We start from the raw sequence: 22,475 nt of genomic DNA, 5'->3' as shown, positions 1-22,475 counted from the left end.
AGAAATTCTGACCCAACTGGTTTGGGTGAGGCTAGTCCTGGGTATCCAGTTTTTTCGAAATTCCCCAGGTGATCCCAGTGCACAGCTGGGGTTGAGTACCACTGGCCTAGACACAAAATTATGTAATATTAATGGGCTTTAGACTCTCTGGGGAGACTGGTTGTGCCTGCACTGGCCCAGGCCCCACTCCTGGGGCAACCCTCCTAATCTGGCTGGGGGAGATTTCTGGGGATCTGCCGGCTCACCAAGCCCCAAGTGTACCTCGTGCAGGGATCCAGTGGGCCACAGAGAGGACCCCAACAGGATGGGAGGACCGGGGCTCCTCCTCCTCTGGTCTTTGAATGGGGCCCAGTCAGCCTCTTGGGGTGAGGGGGCTACCTGCCCCAGCTCTTATCTGCAGGGTAGTGCTGGGGGCTGAGCGGTGACCTCCTCCCCCATGTCTGGGACTCTCCTATCCTCTGATAATCTATTTCTTTATCTGTTCCCCAACAAGCTGGCCTCTGCAGTCAGGCCGTGTCCCACTCACATTAGCCTCTAGGTTCTGAAACTTCTCAAAGATGGCTGGCCATCTTTGAGGCAGACCCAGGTCCTCCTATTAGCATAGATTCTGAGCCTTCCTCTTCATTCTGCCTCCCTCAGAACTCGTGGGGCACGTAGGAAGCCCCTAGCTAGGATGAGACCAGGGGCAAGGGGAGGTCAGCTGGCCTGGCCCCTGTCCTTTCTAGGCTGAGAAAGCCCATGAAGACCCTTGGGACCACTCTGGGGTTTTCCTTCTAGATGATAGCCTGGGTGGACCTTATAGAGTGAAGATATGATCTGAAACTCAGAATTTAAAATAGTCCCCTTTTTTAACAGAAAGGGGTCATCAAGGATCAGGAGGGAGGGGACATATGCATACCTATGGTTGATTCATGTTGATGTATGGCAGAAACCAACACAACACTGTAAAGTAATTATCCTCCAATTAAAAAGAAATAAAATTTTCAAAAAGAATCAACCACCATTGCCGCATTGTATAGATGGGGAAATTGAGACCCAGAGAGGGGTGAAGACAACAAGCCTAAGACCTCACAAGGAGGAAACGGCAGAGCCAGACAAAGGACTGAGGGCTCCAGGCTCCAACCAGGCTCTTTCCTCCCCGTGTTGTGAGGGGAGGAAGCTCTGCAACCAGGCAGCTCCTCCACAGGCGTTCCCCTCTGGGGGTTCCCAAAGGGGGCACCTCTCTGAGGTCCGGAGAACCCTATGCTTAGGCCTTGCCCTCTGATTTGAATCCAAGCCTGTAAACTGTGCTCTACCAAGGCCAGTAGAACTCACACTAGATGCATATCTGTGTTGTCCCAGCAAGGAGCCTGATGATAATCCCCATCAAATGCAATTAATTGCATCAGAAAGAAGGGGTTCCTAGGGCCCTTCACCCTGTGAACCGGGTGCTTATTAAACACGACAGGACAGCAGGGTCTCTGCCAATTTTGAGACTCTGCTTGTGGGAGTGTTTTAAAAATCCTGAAATGACTTTAATGGTGTGGTTAATGCCAGTCTAAATATGCCGTGGCTGTGAGTAATTAGCTAGACCAATGCTGTCCAATAGAAATCAGATACGAGCTGCATATGAAATTTCAATTTGGGGTGACTCCCTTGGTGGTCTAGTGGCTAGGACTCCACACTTTCAGTGCTGAGAACTCAGGTTCAACTCCTTGTCGGGGAGAACTATGATCCCACAGGCTGCATGGTGTGGCAAAAAAAAAAAAAAAAATAGCAGGTAAAGAACCTGTCTGAAAAGCAAGAGACACAGGAGCACAGGTTCAATCCCTGGATTGGGAAGATGCCCTGGAGAAGGAAACGGCAATCCACTCCAGTATCCTTGCCTAGGAAATCCCATGGACAGAGGAGCTTGGCGGGCTATAGTCCAGTGGGTTGAAAATTATGGAACACAACTGAGCACACAGACAAAAATACATGCGTGTGTGGGCCTGCATGCTTAGTCCTGTCTGACTCTGTGACCCCATGGACTCTAGCCTGCCAGACTCCTTTGTCCATGAAAATTTCCCAGCAGAAATAGTAGAATGGGTTGCCATTTCCTACTCCAAGGGATCTTCCCGACCCAGGGATCGAACCTGTGCCTCTTGCCCTGGCAGGCAGATTCTTCACCACTGCATCACCTGGGAAGCCACACATAATCATACATGACAATAAATAAGTAAATAAAAGCTTCTAGTAGCCACAATACAGAAAAGTGAAAAGAAACACTGCTCAGTGGTAAGGAATCCACCTGCAATGCAGGAGACTTGCAAGAAATGCGGGTTCATTCCCTGGGTTGGGATGATCCCCTGGAGAAGGAAATGGCAATCCACTCTAGTATTCTTGCCTGGGAAATCCCATGGACAGAGGAGCTTGGTGGCTGCAGTCCATGGCATTGCAAAGAGTCGGACACGACTGAGCGACGAAACAGCAACAGAAAGAAACAAGTGAAATTAATTTAATAATACATTTCATGTAATACCCAAGTATTATTTCAATGGGTAATCAATATAAAACATTATTCACGAGCGGCTTCACATTCCCTTTATGTATAAGCCATTAGGATCCGGTGTGTCTCTCACGCTGATGGCACACGTCTATTTGGGCTGTCCTCATTTCCAATGTCCAGTAGCCACATGCAGTGCTAAACTCCCCTAGCAGACAAAAGAGGATCCCTCCAAGCGGAGGCCCAGGACTTGCATCTAACAGATCTCACACAAGGGAAGGGAACAGGCCTCTACTGAGCACTTACTGTTTGCCAGGCACCAGGATCGATGTCACAAAACCCCCACGACATATCTGGAAAGTAGGTGGTGTTCACCCTATCTTATGACTGGGACAACTGAGGCTCAGAGAGGTGAAATGACCAGGCTGAAGTCACACAGCAGCTGGGACCAAAGTCCACTACCCCAGGCTTCTGCTGAGGCTCAGTGAGGTGGCCTCACGTGAGCCCCGAATCCTCAGGAGTTATTTCCCTCTCGTCTCCCCTCTGGGTCACAGTGTCTTTTTGAGATCTCTGGCTGCAGAGCAGAGGGAGCCTGTGGAAGGGGTTTGCCCAGCCGTGTCCTGAGCTCTGGAGAGGGAACAGAGCCCCAGTGCCAGGGTGGCAGCAACAGAAGAACCCTTTTCACAATTTTAATTAAGCAGTTAGTTGTACAATGAGCTGCCAGTGTCTGTCTCCCCTCCTAGACCATGAGCTCTTATAAAGGAAAATAATGTCGATCTTTTTTTCCACTGTATTCTCTAGACGAACAGAGCCTGCCCCAGCCAACTGCACCTGTGGGTCTGGGTTCGCTTCTTCTGGAACCTCCTCCATCCCAAGGAGCCTGACAGCTCCAGGGGAGGCCCCTTCCATCTCTGACAGGTGCGATTTGATTGAAAAGGCCGCCCCATGCCTGGACTTGAGCTCTTGCTTGCCCATTTACTTACACGTAGTTTGGGACAAGTCACTTAAGCCTGCTAACTCTCAATTTCCTCAACTCTAAAATGGGAATAAAAGAGCCCATCTCGGGACTTTTCTGATGGCCCAGTGGTTAAGAATCCTCCTGCCACATAGGGGACACGGGTTCAATCCCTGGTGCGGGAACTAAGATCTCACATGCTACAGGGCAACTAAGCCCCTGTGCCACAGCTACTGAGCCCATGAGCTGCAACTCCTGAAGCCCTCACACCTGGAGCGCATGCCCTGTAATGACAGAAACCGCTGCAATGAGAGGTCCTTTCACTGCAACTAGAGAGTAGCCCTTGCTTGACACATTTAGAGAAAGCTGGCATGCAGCAAGGTAGACCCAGCGCAGCCAATAAATAAATGAACAAATAAAATATTGAAAAAAATATAAAAGAGTGGTCCATGAAAAAAAGAAAAAAGCCCATCTCCTGGGGTTGTTTTAGGATCAGAGGGAAAGACACATGGGGAGCCCTTTGTTCTCTGCTGTATCTGTACTGATGACCACCGATGACTTTATTGATACAGGCGAGGCCTCAGTGGACCCTCTGGACCAAAACTGGGGACTCTGTGCCTCTCGGATATTTGAAGACAGGGATCAGGCTGCCATGTTCTCTTGTCTGTGCCCCAGGTGTCCCCAGCCCCCTCCACTGCCTGACTGCCTTTATTTGCTTTCTTTCCTTCCAAGTGTGTCTGGCGTGCCTGCACTGGAGCGAGTCCCGAGTGGTCCTGAGGCTGGGACCATGCTGGTGACTCTTCACAGCACTCATCTCCTCACTCAGGCCGAGACCAGGCTGCTCACCAGACCTCACAGAATGCATCAAGACCTGGGCAGGTCATGCATCACCTGTCTGCCCGTATCCTCCTTGTCGTCCCCTCACCTCCCGGGCTCCAGCCACGCTGACATCCTCGCTGCTCCTCAAACATTCCAGGAACACTCCTGCCTCAGGGCCTTTGCATTGGATGTCTGTGCCCCCCCCAGAACACAGTTATTTCAGACCTTCCAGCCTCTGATCAAATGTCTCCCTGAACATTTAATATAAAACCGCAGCCCCCACCCCTCTGAAACCCCTGACTTTTCTTTGTCTTTCTGAACAGTGACCATTATCTGTCACATTACATGTCTATTTCTTGACTCTCTGCGGCCCTCACTACAATGAAAACCCCATGAGAACAAGGGCAGTGGCTGTCTTGCTCTCCAGCTTGGGTCCTGGAGCAGAGTGGGTGCTCAAGAACTAATTACTGAATGAACACACAAATGTGCTTTTTGAAACGTGTTCGTGCTGGTCTCCCCCATGGACTGGGATGTTCCTGAGGGAGGGGCCAAGCTGCTTTTGCTCATGACTTTGCTCCTGTAGGGCCAAGCACACAGTGGGCCCTCAGCCGCTGCTGGCAGAATGGAACTGGACCCACCACACCCCTGGAAGGGGTGTAACCTCTGTGCTATCATGACCCACAGCTGTCGTTTGCCAAGGGTCTAGAAGGTGCCAGTTCATATGTCAAGTGCTTACCTGTCTTTCCATTAAATCCTCCTAATGCTGAAAGATAGATATTTCATACCCATTTTGCAGATGAGGAAACTCAAGGCTTGAGAGGTACTCTAGGTCTTCTAGCTGACAAGTGTGGATCTGGGATCCCGCTCGGGTCTTCCTGACCTCCAAATAGGGAATAACACTCGCTGCGCAGGGCCTGATGGGCGTGGACCACGGTCACTGTCTTCCTCGCAGTCACAGAGACCCCGGGAGACCCCACCACTGACATCTCTGTTTTTAGTTATTTATTTATTTACTTTTGGCTGTGCTAGGTCTTCGTGGCTGCTCGGGCTTTTCTCTAGTTGCAGCGAGCAGGGTCCACTCTTCATTGCGGCCCACGGGCTTCTCACTGCGGCGGCTTCTCTTGCGGAGCGCAGGCTGTAGGCGCGTGCCAGCTGCAGTCGCTGCAGCACTCGGGTTCACTAGCTGCATCACACTGGCCTAGGTGCTCTGCGGCCTGTGCCATCTTCCCAGATCAAGAACCGAACCTGTGTCCCTTGCACTGGCAGGCGGGTTCTTATCCACAGGACCACCAGGAAGTCCTGACATTCCTGCTTAAAGATGAGCAGCCTGAGACTTAGAGCGATCGGACTGTACCAAAGATGACACGGCTGGTGACCACCGAGTGATCTGTCTGTAGGGCCTGAGCTCTTGATAGCAAAAGGTTCCTTCAGTTTCAAGAGTATCATTTGGAGCCAAAATCTCTGTTGACTGGAGGGGAGGGGGTCCGCCTGGTCCATTCCTGCTGATCTTGGGACTGGGTCCCTTCCGTCAGGTGGACCTGGGAGTTGGGCAAGCCCGGCCCTAGCCAGGCCCTCTTCCCCTGCATTCTAAGTCACCCCTGGCAGCCATCCTCCTCTCTGCACCACAGTCCTTCTCATCTCGAGAGTGGGAGGGTATAATTCAATCTTCACTACAGAGCCCTTCCAGATCAACACTCTAGAAGGAAATGAGGACTTGTGACTTGACCAAAGCATACATTTCCAACGTAGATTACTTTAGATACCTGGGCTGTTGTTCTCCACACTGAAGGAAATGCCCTTTAAAGCCAGAACTCTAGTGTTAAACCAAAGGAATGGCATTCTAATGGTGAAGTTTCAGGCAAGGATAGAGGTAGGGACAAGTATTGGAGAACTTGACCCAGGCTCCTGGGGCCAGGACAGGGCAGAGGGGCTTCCTCAGGGGTCCCTGCGGAAGTGGAAGCATCACCGGGCATCCTGGGTCTCTCATATCAATGATCTATTGGGAGAATCCGGTGGAGGTGCTGGGTAATTCTATTTAAACGGCTGCATCCTGCTCCAGGGTTTCACAGCACTTGCCAAGACCTGTAAATCATGCCACAGCAGCTCAAGGAGGGGATAAATTCCCTTCTAATTCAGGAATATCTTTAGCTGTGATCTTGAATTCAGTGTAGCATCTGGGGGAGGGGGTGCTTTCAGCGCCCGGTAGACAGTGGTTCAGGCTCAGGCAAGGTGGCAGGGAGGTCCAACTTCCCTCGTGGCTGGTCTGGTTTGGTGGATATTTTCCAGGTGGGCTCAGCTCAGGTCTGGAGGAGCTGAGCGGTGAGGGAAGCTGACGGTCAGGCCTCAAGGCCCTCAGGAGGCTTCCAGCTCCATGGACACCAGAGGTGAGTGGACCAGGCCACGTGGCCACTGGTAGGGTTGTCAGGACAGGCTAGAACAAGGGAGGGGCTGGGCTGCCCTGGTCTGTCCAGCCCCGGTCTCCCCCAGCCCTGCCCTGACTCTTCTGCCCATTTAAGGAGGGACGCTGACTCACTGGCAGGGAAGAGGGTGTCAGGAAGGGGGCCTGCAGACCACACATTTTCTCCTGGGTGAGTTCTTTGGCCTCTGGGGGACACAAGTCTGGCTCTGTCAGCCCTGACCCAAGCATTTCCCTGCCCAGAGCCTGCATCCTCTTGAATGGCTCCCAAACCCAGCACATCCCACCTTCACCAGAATTCCTATCTTCCCCTCAAGTCTGGCCCTCCTCTAAACTTCCTGTCTCAGGAGCAGCCCCCAGCCATCCGTCTATTCTGCCTCTGAGATGGGATCACTCTCCCCGGGAGATGGGATCCATCCCAGCCCTCCCAGATGGCATCCGTCCCCTCAGAGATTGGATCCTTCTCCCCAAGATGAGATGCATCCCCTTAGAAGGGGAATCCTTCCCCGAGCCCTGCCCCCCACACCCCGCACCCCGAGTGAACATTGTCTGAACCCCTTCCCCTACTTAAAACTCTAAATGCTTCCCACACTTAGAATAAAACCCAAACAGCTTTCTTCTGTGATCTCACTACCTATGGGCTCCCCCTCACTTTCCCTCCTAGCCATTTGGCCTTCTGGAGGTTTCTATAATGTACCTGCTCCCTCCCACCACACTTCCCTCTGCCAGGAACACTCCCACACCTCTCCCAGAGTCTGGCATTAGTGCTACTTCTTGGAGGGGCCCATGGTCCCTCTCGAGGCCTCTCCTTAGCCCCTCACCCCTCTCCTTTTCAGCCCTGCCACCCCTAACTGGGCTTGAGCACCCAAGGGTGTGGTCTGATTCTCCTCACTCATATTCTCGGAGCCTAGCACATGGGAGGCCTTGGTGGCTCTCGTTGATCGAAAGAGTTAGGGATATAATGGATACATAAATGAAAAGCTGACTCTTCAGCCTGGGGAGCCAAAGATGTGGCCAAAGATGTGGGGTGGTGGGAGGCCTGATCGCCGTGGGGGAGCCCGGCTGCACTGGCACCAGCTCACTGTGTCTCTGGGGTCTTGGTCCCTCTCTGTGTCTCAGTTTCCCCAGAAGAGTGAGGGAGTTGGGTGAGCTGACCTCTAAGTCTCCTCCTCACCCGGAGCCGGGGAGGGGGTCTATATTCGGGAATATAGAAGGAAGTGGACAAGTGACCAAGCCAGGGCCTAGAGGTAGGGCTGGAGGGAGTTAGATCAGGTCCACATGAGGACCAATGTTCCCACAGTCAGAGCTGTCCTCCTGCCAGACGAGTGGCCTCAGGAGGAAGTGAGCTCACCATTGCTGGAGGTGTGTAAGCATGGGGTGCTGTGGGGGAGACCCCCATACTGCCTGGGCGGTGGGACACATGACCAGGCACACAGCCTGGAATTGGGAGAGATGCTGATTCTAGAGGTCAGTCTCAGCTCATTCTTATTAGCTGTGTGACCTTGGGCGAGTTGGTTAGGTCTCTGAATCTCCCAGAGCACTTAATCTATAAACAGATATAGCCTTGACCTTGCATGGTTTTGAGAAGCTACATAGAGCCTGGAGCTGTGTAAGCGTTTGGTAAGTGTCAGCATCTTCTCCAGCCCAGCCTGTGTGTTGAGAATTTAACTTCTGGCTGAACACAGGACAAGCTAGCTGCTTCTTCCTGAGTCCAGCAAGGCCTGGCCCCCAGTTCCAGGGTCTCATGGAGGGCTCATTTGGGCCCTCGTGCCCGGGGGGCCCTGGTCTTGATCCTGGAGCCTAGGAGAACGGGCAGCTTAGAGTGGGCCCCTTACCACCCTGGGTGCCCCCTTCCAGATTCACCGGCCGGTGGATTTTTCCCTCTGCCCACCTCCTCCGTCCCCTCCCTGCAGGGAGCCCCATCCTTTCCACGCCTCCCAATCACAGCAAACTGCCTCATCAATCATGTTCTCTCTAATTAACTTCTAATTTACCTCTTTAGTCAAATCTATTTACAATCAGAGACAAGAAAACACGCAGCAGCTCAAGGTGCGGACATGGGACCAGCTCTGGGGACCGTGGAGGATCCATCAGCCCTAGACCAGGATGAAAGCCCAGTGAGGGCTGAGGGCTCAGAGGGGCAGGGGTGGGGGTACCACTTGGCCCAGCATCCGGCCTGCAACAGCCTGGCACCCAGCCCCTGGCATCACCATGCACATGCCAGAGGCCTTCCTGCAGGGTGCCCCCAGCCACAAATCGCCAGCCACCCCTGCCCACCCCACCCTTGTGTTCCCCTCTCTGGTTTCTCCACCTCACTGGGTGGGACAGGCATGCTGCCCCTCACTGGCTATGTGGCCTCAGAAAATGACTGGACAACTCTGAGCTTCTGTCTCCAGGTTTGCACAGCGAGGGGCAAAACCACGTTGCTCACCTTGCCGGCGGCAGCCCGGCCAGGCATGCCCGGACCCTGAGCCCGAGGGTGATGGACCACAGACCTTGTTTGCTTGGTTTTTGTCTCTGTGTTTTGGATGTTTTAAGTTTTTAAAATTTGGAACGAATCTCCAACTTCCAGAAAGCGAAAGTGTTAGCTGCTCAGTTGTGTCTGACTCTTTGCAACCCCATGGATTGTAGCCCGCCATGGCTCCTCTGTCCTTGGGATTTCCCAGGCAAGAACACTGGAGCTGGTTGCTATTTCCTTCTCCAGGGGACCTTCCCCACCCAGGGGTCAAACCCCGGTCTCCTTCCTGCACTGCAGGCAGATTCTTTACCACCGGAACCACCAGAGATGCCCTTACAGAAAAGTTGCAGGCGTGGTTTGTGATATGCCATTACCTCCGAATTTCAGCGTGTGTTTTCTAAAGCCATATTCTTACATAACCACAGTAAAACCGAGGAATTGAGAGATTTGTGTGGAAATATCACTGTTGTCTAAGCCCAGCCAGGGCCTGAATTTTAAGTCCACTGTGTCACTCACTGGCTGTGTGACTCTGGCCAAGTCACAGGGCCCCTCTGAGACCCATTTCTGCATCTGTAAGTGGGTGGTCATGGTAACAATCTCATCTCTATCTTTCAGGGTTGCTGTGGGTGTGAACTCAATGAGCCTCTGGGTGATGGGTGGAAAACAGCATGGTAGAGGGGGTGGGGGCACTGCCCCATCTCTATGTTCCAGGCAGAAAGGAAAGCTAAGGGGGACCAGTGACTTGTTGCAGGTCACAAAGCATGAAAATTGAAGTCACAGCCTTGGAAGATCCTGGCCTGGAAGAATCAGAACCCTGGGATGGAGGACCCGAGACTCAGAAAGCCCAGTGACTTAGGCCCTATGATAAGGTGGCAAATGGGGCGTTCCCTGATGGTCCAGTGGTTAGGGGGTCTTCCCAGGTGGTGCTGATGGTAAAGAATTCCCCTGCCAGTGCAGGAGATGCAGGTTCGAGTCCTGAATTGGCAAGATTCCCTGGAGTAGGAAATGGCAACCCACTCCAGTATTCTTGCCTGCAAAATTCCATGGACAGAGGAATCTGGCGGGCTACAGTCCGTGGAGTTGCAAAGAGTCAGACACGACTGAGTGACTAAGCACCCCAGTGGTTAGGACTCAGTGCTATCACTGCCTGGGCTTGTATTCAATCTCTGGTTAGGGCACCAAGATGCCGCAAGCCAAGCAGCCTGGCCAAAAATAAATAACCAAAGGTGGAAAGCAGAGAGCGGAGGGGCAGGTGAGGGGTAATGATTATTAATGGTGCACCAATAATACTAACAGTAACCAATGAGCAAGTCACCTTGGAGAGGCCTCTCCTGGGGCCTGAGGGAGGTGGGGGTGGAGGGAGGCTGCCCCAACACGGGGGGCACCAGACTGGTGCGTGGGACGCTCGGAGGGGCCTGTGAGCCATATGCGGGGGGTGGGGGGACACCTACTTGGTCCTGGCTCCCAGCCTGTTTTCTCACAGAAGACCCCCTCCTCCTCATTCACGTATACATCCACCCACTGGCTCATTCTGTTCACGCTCCATGTTCCCTCCGCCTGGACGATTCTTCCGGCTCCACCCTTGGCTGCCCCAGCCCACCTCTCAGGTCTCGGCTGGAGTATCACCTCTTCAGAGGGGCCCTCCAGAACCATCTTATTTCCAGTAGAACCCCCTTCCCCAACCAACACACTCTCCAATTTGCTCTTTATCTCATTACCTTATTTTGCTCACCTCACCTATTTCTATATGAAATTATATCATTTCACTCTCTTCTCTGGTTGCTTTGCGCCTGTCTGTTTCTGCTCATGAGTTCTTTAAAGGAAGAGACGTTTGGAATTCCCTGGTGGCCTGGTGGTTAAGAACCCATGTTCCCACTGCAGGAGGCACTGGTTCCACCCCTGGTCGGGGAACTAAGATCCCACAAGCTCCAGGTGTGGCCAAAAAAAAAAAGAGCAGAGATCTTTGTTTTGTTCCTTCCCGTCACCACAGTGCCCAGCCAGGACACAAGGAGATGCTGGATAAATACGGAATGAACTTGGAATTCACCCGTTCATTAGTGCCTGCCCTGGTGCCTGTTGATGTGGGGAATGCAGAAATGGAATCAGACTGGGGTTCTGCCCTTACCCGCTCATAACTTGCCCAATGTGTAGTTGGGCAGCAAAGCCCAGCCTTCTGCACCTAACACTACTGATGGGGACAAAATCTCCTGGAACAGCCCTCCTGGGGGGTTGGTCAGACGAGCAGTGCTCGATCCTATCCAGGATGAAGCTTTGGGGCCAGGCGAGTGTGGGGTCCAGCCCAAGCTCTGCCCCAGTGATCCCGACGGGGGACCTTAAATGACACCCATTTTCCGTGGGCTCTGAAGGAGGCTGAGAGAGCGGGCAATGCTCCAGCCCAGTGTGTACAGATTTCAGTTTGTCTCTTTGTTGGGGGTGGTGTATGAACCCCAGCCGAGGAGCATCTTCCTGGGGAGCAGGGATCTCATCCAAGGACTGGGAGAGGCCTGGGGTCCGGAGACCTCAGGGGGATGGGGTGATGGGGAGATGGCCCGCTGTCTCCCTGCCCTCTTTGCTCACATCTCTATCTCCCTGCCTGTGTTCCTCATTCCAGCCTGTGTAATTAGGTGTCCAGGGGTGTCTCCGACTCTGTTTCGATAGAATTTGCCTTGTTTAATCAGTAACAGGATGGCTGCCTCTGACAGCTGTTTTTCCCAGGAAAAAAAAAAAAAGCCTACTGGGGACGAGGTGAGTCAGGAAGCAGCGGAAATCGGGCTCCTTGGCTTAAATTCACCTTCGTCACAGACTTGCCTGTCCCTTCTCCTCCCTGGGCCTCAGTTTGCCTGTCGGTAAAACGAGGGGAGTCGGACGCTGTGACCCCCTCGGCTGGGACCCTGAGACATGGGGGCTGGAGGTGGAGCCATAGCGGGGAGGGGGTGGGGGGTGGGCCGAGTTCGCATTACTCGCGGGGAAGCCAGAAGAGAAGAGGCATTTAAATCCAAGGTGGCGTTTTTATCTCTGTGTTCTTAATTGTAATTGCCATTTAATTAGATTAATGATAATTAATAACACTAATAATGTACTGTCCTTTGTCTGGGACAATGACAATGCCGATCTACCGCCCTGAAGCAGAGCTGGACTGCACCAAGCCCTCCCCTCTCCTCTCCCTACCGTCTCCCAGACCCCTCCTCCCAACATTGTCTCCCTTTTCACACGTGCTTGGCACACTGGCTTGTGACCACCTCTGGGCACGTTGTTCTCCCTGTTAAGACTGTGAAGTGCTCCAGGGGGCTAGAAACTGGTCCAGGCCTCCCAAGCCATCCCTCCACTCTGCAGAGAGGGGACTGACACGTGCTGGATGGAAGGAAGGGTAAGCAAGGGGTTGGGTGGATGGATGGATGGATGGATGGAGAGGGATAAATGCATTAATGGATGGCTTTAGCCTGCAACCAGGGAGGTGATGGAGCTCCCCGACCCCCGGGGGACCCACCTCTGCTCTCGACCCCCCTTCTCTCTGACCAAGCTCAGCCCACTCTCACTCCATCACCCCTTTCAGATATGTCTCTTCTTCTTCATCCTCAAGGTCACCACCCCTGTTTGAAGCCACCAGCACACTGGCCTAGACAATAGTACCAGCAAGTCTCCTGCCCTCGCAGTCTCCTGACTTACCCCTTTTCCACCCATTGTGCCCAAACCAGAAAGTCTTTCAGACTCATATGACCAGCCTGTCTCTGGTTGAGAACCCTTCCAGAGTCCCTCTCGGACTTCCAAAAAGAGTACAAGTGCTTGGCCTTGGGATTGGAGCAGTCCTTTTTTTTTTTTTTTAAAGTGTTTATTTATTCTCCGGGCTGCACTGGGTCTCAGTGGCGGTACGTGGGATCTTTGATCCTCCTTACCATGCAGGATCTAGTTCCCTGACCAGTGGGCCAGAGGGCAGAAGGGGGCCCTGGGCTGGGCATGGCAGAGCAGAGATGGGTGAAATGCAGCCTCCGCCCTCAAGCAGCTCACAGGGCAGGTGGGGAGATGGGGGCTCGAGGGAGGTTCCCTGGGGGAAGGCAGAGAGGGGCTGGAAGAGGGGTTGGGGGGCCCTCAGGGCTGAGGGCAGGGTGTGTGGTTCTCAAGTCCACTGCTTATCATGCTCTGGCTGATGGGGGTTGTATCTGCCTCTGCCTCTGTCTCTCCCGTGAGACCAGGAGCCCCTGAGGGCAGGGCTTGTACTCTTGCTTCCAGAGAAGGAGCTAGTCTGGAGGCTCCGCAGGGGTTTGGGGACATGAGAAGCCGGGCAGGTAGTGGAGCAGAAAGGGCGTGGACGAGGGCCTGGGGTAGGCGAGCATCAGTGCGGGCTGAAGGCAGTGGCTGGACAGCGGCTCAGGCCCCTTCACAGCGCTTCAGTCCACTTTGCCAACCCTTGGAAGAGTACTTGTTGTATACCGCATACGGTTCCCCCTTTGTTCCTAAAGGATCTCGCTGAAGGCTTCCCTGGTGGCCCGTTGGTTAAGAGTCCACCTTGCAATGCAGGGCACACGGGTTTAACCCCTGGCCTGGGAAGATCCCTCATGTCTTGGAGCAGCTAAGCCCATGCACCGCAACTACCAAAGCCTGTGTGCGCTAGGGTCCTTGCTCCACAACGAGAGAAGTCACCACAACGCAAAGCCCCCGTTCACCACAGCTAGAGAAAGCCCACACTCACCAACAAACCAGCACAGCCAAAAATAACTAACTAAATAAAACTATTAAAAAAAATAAAGAATCTTGGCTTGGATGTTTGTTGATGATGGATTGATGCCCTCATGGGTTGGCTCCTTCATTCTGAAAGGTAGAAACAAAGATGACTCAGCTGCCAGTCCAGTGGGGAAGGTGAGCCAGAATGCCCAATAAGATGCAGATACAGGGAAGAGTGAAATGACCACTGACCAGCGCATTACAGCACTTCCTGTGTGTCGGTTTGTTGCCGGTCTAGACAGTGAGTAGTATTGCATAGCATGATCACCCCACTTTACAGGGGAGGAAACTGAGGCTCTGGCAGGTGAAGTGACCCATCCAGGGTCACAAAGCTGGGGAGAAACAGGGCTAGATTTGAATTCAGTTAGCCTGTCTCCACTAAATAGCTAAGCGATACAGGAGGCATTAATCAGGCTTCTCTGGTGGATCAGTGGTAAAGAATCTGCCTGCCAATGCAGAAGATGCAGGTTCGATCCCTGGGTCGGGAAGATCCCCTGGAGAAGGGAATGGCTACCCACTCCAGTATTCTTGCTTGGAGAATCCCATGGACAGAGGAACCTGGTGGGCTACAGTGCATGGGGTCACAAGAGTCGGACATGAATTAGCGACTAAACAGCAAAAGTCTGTCTCTAGCATCCTTGCCCAGTGTGGGTCTACGGGGCCAGCCTGGTGAAATTTGTTTGTACATCTTTACATTTACCCCAGTTATAGAGAGACTTTTGCTTGCAGCTGCTAAAAGCAAGAACCTGTCCTCAGGCCTTGCTCCCAAGAGGGCCAGAGTAAGGTGGGGGTCAGGGGAGAGAAGACAGCCAGCCCAGGTCATGTCCTGCCATGGCTACTTAATGAGCTTAACTGATAACCATGGGCCCAGGCAGGCTGCCAGCTGGGCCTGTGCATTTGGCCAGGCTTCCTGGCCTTACACCCACTGGCTGGGGGAGGGTGGCAGGGGGCCAAGGGAGGGGCCTGAGGAGCTCCAGTTATGTGAATGCTGGCAGCCAAGGCCAGCATCAGTGACCTTGGGCAAATTCCTTGAGCTCTCTGAGCTTCCTTTCCTTATTTGTAAGATGGAGGTGAGCATGGCCCATTGGAGGATGCTACAAGTTGCAGCATCCCAGTCCTACAACATTTGAATAAAGCAGAAAAAGGTTGCAGTGAGAGATTGGAGAACTGGACTCTCCTCTGACTTTCACTAACTGAGGGGGTGAACTGGATCCTAGCTCTCTCTGGGCCTCAGTGTTCTCATCTGCAAAATGGTACAAGATAGCCTCTATTTCACATGGATGTGGGGAGGATTCCAGGAGCAGGCATTTACTCAGTTCCATCATGCTGACACCAGGGTAGTTTTGGAGGGCTGGGCCTGCAGATCCCATTAGATCCTAGGACATTCACCTACTTTCTGAGGACCTTTTCTCATTTGTGAAACATCTGACCCCAAAGTCTGCTCTCCCCCAGCTCTATTGTTCCAGGAGTTCAGCAGTGGATTTTTTGTTTGTTTAATATTTATTTACTTGACTGTACCAAGTCTTCCTAAGTGGCTTACTGGTAAAGAATCCACCTGCAATGTAGGAGACTCAGGTTCAATCCCTGGGTTGGGAAGATCCCCTGGAGAAGGAAATGGCAACCCACTCCAGTGTTCTTGCCTGGAGAATCCCATGGACAAAGGAGCCTGGCAGGCTACAGTCCATGGAGGTGGCAAAAGAGTCAGATATGACTTAGTGACTAAACAACAACAACCATGTCTTGGTTGCGGCTTGTGGGATGTGGTTCCCTGACTAGGGATGGAACCCGGGCTCCCTGTGTTGGGAGGGCAGAGTCTTAGCCACTGGACCATCCAGGGAAGTCCCAGAAGTGTTGGTTACTGCTCCCTCTGAAACCCATCTCGTCTGCATTAGATGCAGAGAGAGTAAAATCCTTGTGTCCAGGGGCAAGGGCTTAAAGGTGGGGGCAGGAATTTTGTGCCCATTTCCCAGGTAAGGAGAGTGAGGCCCCTGGATTTTAATGGCAGGTCACATGTCCCTGCCCACTGCTGTCTCGTGCCTATTCAAGTCGTGGGGCTGGGCGGGGAAGGACCCAACTCCCCTGGGCCCCAGGAAGGCCTGAGGAGGAGGGCCTGGGTCTGGATTCTGCAGGGAGTGGGGCTGTGTCTGCCCGGAGTGGAGGCAGGGCCTGGAGCGTGGGGGGCAGATTTATTGCAGCCATTCCTCTCCCCCTGCAGCGCCTGCTTCTAATGAAATTTTACGGCAGGTGGAAATGATACGACTCCGCCAGCCCTAAAAGCACTTCTATTTATTCATTAAAGATATTTATATACTGAGCAGCTCTCGGCCGGCCCCACCTGACTCCTGCTGGGCCGGTGAACTTTGCTCCCAGTCCTCAGCGCTGGGGGAAGGCTCCACCGGTGGGGCCCCTCCCTGCAGAGTGACCGGCTGGCTCTGCCTCGGCCACACCCCCAGCCCTTGTCTCTAACCTGCTCCCTCCTCTTGGTCCAAAGCACCAGAATCTCCTCTTCTTGGATCTCCTGCCTCCACGCTGGGCTCCACAGTGTGTCCTCCATCAAACCTTCAAAGGGATTTTTTCAAAACCAGATCACGTCCCTTGTAAGCTCAAAACTCCCCTGTGGCCCGCCAAGAGCACCTGCCCCCTCTCTGGCCTTATCCCCCACCAGCCTCTGCCTCACACATGGTCCACTGTGACTTCTTTTGGCTGTTTTCTGACGGTGTTCTCTCTCTCTGCCCCGGGACCTTTGCACCTACACTTTTGCTTAGACCCCTCTTCCCTCAGCTCTTGGACTGCCCCACTCCTTGAGATCATTCAGAGCTCAGCTCAAAGGCACCTCATTGACAAGAACCTCCCAGAACACCCATCCTCAGGATCCCCTGTTATCTAATCTCCATCACTTTGCACTGAGTCTGCCCCTTGATGATGCTCGGTAATCACTCTACGTCTGTTTCCTTTTTATTGTCTTTCCCACGAGGACATGAGCTTCTGGTGGGCAGGGACAATGTCTGTTTTGTTTCCAGCTACAGCGAGTGTCCAGTAAGTGATGGGGGTGGTGGTGGCGGCTGCTGATGAACACCCGGGTACTGTGAGCTGGTCACAGATGTGGACTTCCCCAGGCTGGCACCTCAGTCCCCAAATGGAGAGCCAAGATCCCGAGAGGGAGAGGGACATTCTCAGGTCTCACGGAGGCCAGGCTGGGGGTCCCAGTCCCTGTCCCCTGTCTTCTGGGTGTTTCCTGGATGGGCGGGCTTCCTGAGGCCCCTGGAGCTGCAGCCTGGCTGGCTGGAACCTTCCTCAGCTGTGACCAGACCAGGGCACTGGTTTCTGTGGCTCTTCCCCAGCTGCTCCCTAGGGCTTCAAGAGCAAAGCCTCTTCCCTGGGAGGGTCTCCCACAGCCTTCCCTCTGCCCTAGGGATGGTGGCCTCTTACCTGGGTCCTGAGCGCTTTCTGGATGACCCTGTGAGATCAGATCTTGCTTGAGGGATCAGAATGGAGGCTTCATCCCCACCCAGCAGAGTCTGCTTCCCCATCACTCAGGAACTGCGGAGACTTGAACTGGAACAACCTGTGACTCTGGACAAACATGACCCCTGATCTCCCAGAACCTGCACATAGTTCTGCCAGGTTCTGCCACAGCAAGGAGCTCATTCACCCACTGGGGCAGCCGATGAAGTAACTGTGAAACCCCCACGTCCCCAAGGGCCCCATCCCATGCAGTTCCCCTGGCTTCGAGTGATGTTCTGCCTGTTGGGCTTTGAGACTCACGGCCCTCCTAGGCTCCCGTGAAAGTCACTCAAGACACAGTGATGGTGCCAGTCCCATCTCTCCCCATCTGTCCTGACAGGTCTGGGGGGCACCTCACCTCTGCTGAAGCCCATCACTGCTCTCTTGTGACACCCTCTTTGACCATGGGGGTGTTCAAACTGCCTTTCAAACTGGAGTGCATGGTCCCAGAGCCCAGCATGGGGCCTGGCACAGAGCAGGTGCTCAGCAGACGTCTCCCAGGAGATGACTGGAAGGAGACAACGTGGGATGAGGAGCGCGAAGCAGGAGGTGCTGGGTGTGGGGTGGGAGCTGGTGGGTGGGCAGAGGTGGAGATGGTGGGGAAGGCGGGCAAGGAGCCTCACCCAAGGGTGCCTGAAGGTGGGTCCTCCTCCCTGCTGTGGTGGGAGAGCCTAACCTTCCAGACGTTTCTCGATTTCCCTCTTTCCGGGAAGGGCAGCCAGGGAGCCTGGCCCCAAGGCCCCCCATGCAGGTGAGTGTTGCAGCCACTGCTCAGATGGTGTGTGAGAGACACAGGGAGAGAGCAGGGGCCCTGCAGGGCTGCTGTGGGCTTCAGTCATGGGGCTGCTTCTCCGGGGCTTCTGCTTCCAGTGGTGTGATAAGGCGGGACTCCGTCTCTGCCACGTGGTTGGGGGACAGTGTGGCTCTAGGGTCGAGAGTGTAGGCTTTGGAACCACTTTGCTTATGTTCCCCTACCCCGCAGGAAGGAGGGTTCCATGTGCTCATCTGAATAAAGCACTTAGCTCATACACAGCACGGGCTCCATGGGTACAGCTCGCATGTCACACACTTAATACATCCATCCTTGTGAAACACTGAATGACTTCACTCATAAGAGAAACGCAAATTAAGACCGCAAACTCCGTTCCCTGTTCAGACAGGCAGAGATGAAAACGGCTAACAGGGTCACGGAAGCTGTGGGGTTGGTGGAGGTGGTGGCCCTCACATACACCACTGATGGAAGGAGGGCAACGTGACAATCTATATCACAGTGAAAAACGCACATCCTCTCTGACTTAGCAATTCTGCTTGGGAATTTAAACTCACACATGTGTGAAATGATGTTCTATACAAGGATGTTCACTGCAGCATTGTAATAGCCAAAGATCGAAGACAACCTAAATGTCCATTAACAGGATTAACTAAATTATCGCACAGCTCTGCCATGGAGCTCGGCTATTAAAGGAGTGGGTGGGTGGGTGGGGTACTCTGTGCATCGGGTGAATGTGGAGCGAAAAGCGAGGTGCAGAACAGAGAACAGGAGATGCCACCATTTGTGTTAGCTATATTTTTATTCACTTGCAAACACCTAAGACTGCCTCTGAAGGGCTACTCCAGCTCATTAGCGCTGGCTGCTTGTGGGGAGAGGCTGGGGTGGCCCAGAGATGCAGCTGGTAGGGAGATTTATGTTCTGAATCCCCTTCTGTACCTTCTGAAGTTTATGCCAAGGGCGTGTGTTAGCTAATCAAGGGAAAGGTGACTGGAGGAGAGCTTGCCATTTTCCTGGCACAGATAACGAAGGCCCACCGCTGCGATACCAACCACTTTCCATGTGTACCAGGGAGCAGGACAGATTGAAAAATGTGACTCCGCTTCTACCTCTACTGTGGAGTAAGAAAATCTAATCAAGAAGTTTTTGCCTTCAGGAAAGCGAGTCTCGTTTCCCTGTTGACACTAAATCGACGCTCTCGGTAATGGCAGGAGATGCCACCTGGGCACTGGTGCTGCTGTGGGGGTGACTGAAGGATGCCTGCCAGCCTCCCTGACAATGCCCTTCCCCCAGATAAAGAAGGAACGCAGACTGCATGCAAATCTCTCTAAATTAGACACAGCCCATCTTGCCGCCGCTGAATTCAGGCAGACCACCACAAACAGAGCAGCAAGCTGCGGAGGAAGAGGAAAATGAAATCTTCATTCCCTTCATGAAGAAATTCTGGCTAATAGTGAATAAAGAAAGTGGAAAAAAAAGTGCTAGTCACGCAGTCGTGTCCAACTCTTTGCGATCCCAAGGACTGTAGCCCACCAGGCTCCTCTGTCCACAGGATTCTCCAGGCAAGAATACTGGAATTGTTTGCTATTCCAGGGGATCTTCCCCACCCAGGCAAGGATCAAACCTAGGTCTCATGCTTTGCAGGCAGATTCTTTACCATCTAAGTCACTATTTTATTGCCAAGTTTAGATGGGAAAAGGAATACTTCCCACTAGGGTGCAATGTCCTGCACGCAGCTATGAACACAAGATGGACATGAAGGGGCGTTGTTTGAAGGGAGGAGCTTGGGAAGCCCAAGAGTGGTGGAAACAAGAATCAAATTCAGAACCACAGGGCAAATGGGGCCTTTATTTGAGCCCAAGAAGTTCTCCTGAGGGGGCCAGGCTGCTCAGTGAGGCAGGGTCTCAGCTGGGAGCAGGCTCAAGAGGTAGAACCAGGCCCCAGGAGCCTAAGGGTGAGTAAAATCAGTAATGAGGGGCTTTCCCTTGTTCCTAAGTCTTAGCCCCGAGTGGCAGGTTTTTTTAAAATAGCCAAGTTTAGAGGTTTCTCCTCATCCCGTCTCCTTGTTCCCCCAGCTTCTAGAACCGTACACTCTTTCTGATCTTAAGGGATGATAAATCACATTTCCCCCACCCTCCCACCACAAAACTGCTAGAGAAGGGGACATCTTCCTCATTTGAAAGTGAAGGTGTGGGTTCAAACTTGCTTTCCGTACATGGACTTGTTGGACAAACGAAATCCCAGGAGGCAGCCCAACATAGGAAGCAGGAGGACTGTAGTGGAGGGAGTGAGTGCCTGGAGCCCTATTTTTTCTTCTTCTTTTAAAATATTTATATGGCTGCACTGGGCGGGGCTTGTTTTCGGCAGGCGAGATCTCCGATCTTTGCAGTGGCATGCACGATCTCTAGTTGCGGCATGCACGATCTTTTAGTTACAGCATGCAGGATCTAGTTGCCTGACCAGGGATCAAACCTGGGCCCCTGGCATTAGGAACATGGAGTCTTAGCCACTGGACCACCAGGAAAGTCCCCACCTTCTCTTCTATTTGGCTTCTGATGCACTTGTGGCAAGCCTGTGGCTCAGGGTAGAATGCAGCAGAAAGCAGCTAGACAGAACCTCTCTGGAAGGGTAATCAGGTGACCCCGGTTGCGTCCAGGGATAGGGAGGCCTGGCGGGGTGGGGGATGGGAGGGGAGACTCCTCACTGCGAACTTATTGTTAAAATCTGAACTTCTGTACCATGTACAAGCATTTGCTTGTGCTTGTGCATGCTCAGTCGTGTCTGACTCGTGATCCCACAGACTGTAGCCTGCTAGGCTCCTCTGTCCAAGTGATTTTGCAAGCAAGAATGCTGGGACTGGGTTGCCATTTCCTCCTCCAGGGGATCTTCGCAACCCAGGGATCGAACCCACATCTCCTGTTGTCTCCTACATTGCAGGTGTATCCTTTACCACCGAGCCATTGGGAAGTGCCTTGTACAAGCATTACCTGGGTAAAAAGAACATTTAAAAAGAAAAGCCACGATCCCAAAGACACGCCTAGTTAATTCCAGCTGATTGGAGACCAGAAAATTTGTAAATGGATGGTTTGATGTTCCTGCAAATAAAAAAAAAGGGCCGGGAAAAAAAAAAAAAAAAAAAAGAAAAGCCAAAGGACTAATGATATAAATGAAAACCTTAGTTCAAAAAGTTTAAGATTCTGAACTTATTCACAAAACAGAAACAGACTCACAGATATAGAGAACAGACTTGTGATTGCCGAGGGGGAGGAGGGAGAGGGAAGGATGGATTGGGAGCTGAGAATTAGCAGATGCAAACTATTACATAAAGGATGGATAAACAACAAGGTCTGATGGTATGGTACAGGGAACTACATTCAATATCCTGTAATAGACCATAATGGAGGGACTTCCCTGTGGAGGGACTTCCAATGCCGTGAGTGTGGGTTCAATTCCTGGTTGGGGAGCTAAGATTCCCCATGCCTTTCACCCAAAACACCAAAACACAGAACAGAAGCAATATTGTAACAAATTCAACAAAGACTTTAAAAATGGTCCAGTCAAAAAAATGAGAAAAGAATATGAAAAAGAATACACACACCCACACCCACACCCACACATACCCTGGTGGCTTGGATGGTAAAGAATCCACCTGCAATGTAGGAGACCTGGGTTTGATCCTTGGGTTGGGAAGATCCCCTGGAGAAGGGAGTGGCAATCCACTCCAGTATTCTTGCCTGGAGAATCTCATGGGCAGAGGAGGCTGGCAGGCTACAGTCCGTGGGGCCACAGAGTCAGACAGGACTGAGCGACGAACGCTTTCACTTGTATAACTGAATCACTTGGATGTACACCAGAAACTAACATAACATTGTAAACTTATTTCAGTAAAAATGAATTGTAAAAAGTGTAAGATTCCACAGGTTACATTCTGTGTGAATTCATTAAATCCCTGGGACAGTAGAACCGATTGAAGTGGACTGCTTCAGCCAGTGACCTGTGACAGGCTCCTGATGGAGACCGCCCGGGGGAGAGCAGAGCCTGGCTGTGGAGTTGGACAGACTTCGCTTTGAATGCGGGCCCTGCGTATACTGGCCCCAGAGCCTCGCCCGAGTTATTTACCCTCTGGGACCTCGGTCTCGGCTTCAAATAATGACGTCGCCAGCAGTGCTGCAGAGGTTAGAAAGCGTGGATGTGGAGGGCATGTCAGCTCTGGCCAGATGGCAGAGGCCACCAGGAGCCCCGTCCCTGGGGCCTCACCGAGCAGCCAGAGAGGCTCTGATTGAATGGTGGCCACGGGCACTGCGCGGGGCGGGCGGCGTCCCTTGCAGTCCACCAGCTGACCCTGGGCTAACACTTCATTCTAGGTCGGCT

The sequence above is a fragment of the Cervus elaphus genome, chromosome 23 (genome assembly GCF_910594005.1).
Source record: "Cervus elaphus chromosome 23, mCerEla1.1, whole genome shotgun sequence".
Taxonomy (NCBI): Eukaryota; Metazoa; Chordata; class Mammalia; order Artiodactyla; family Cervidae; genus Cervus; species Cervus elaphus.
The sequence above is the reverse complement of the archived record's forward strand: the minus strand, read 5'-3'. Positions refer to the sequence as shown.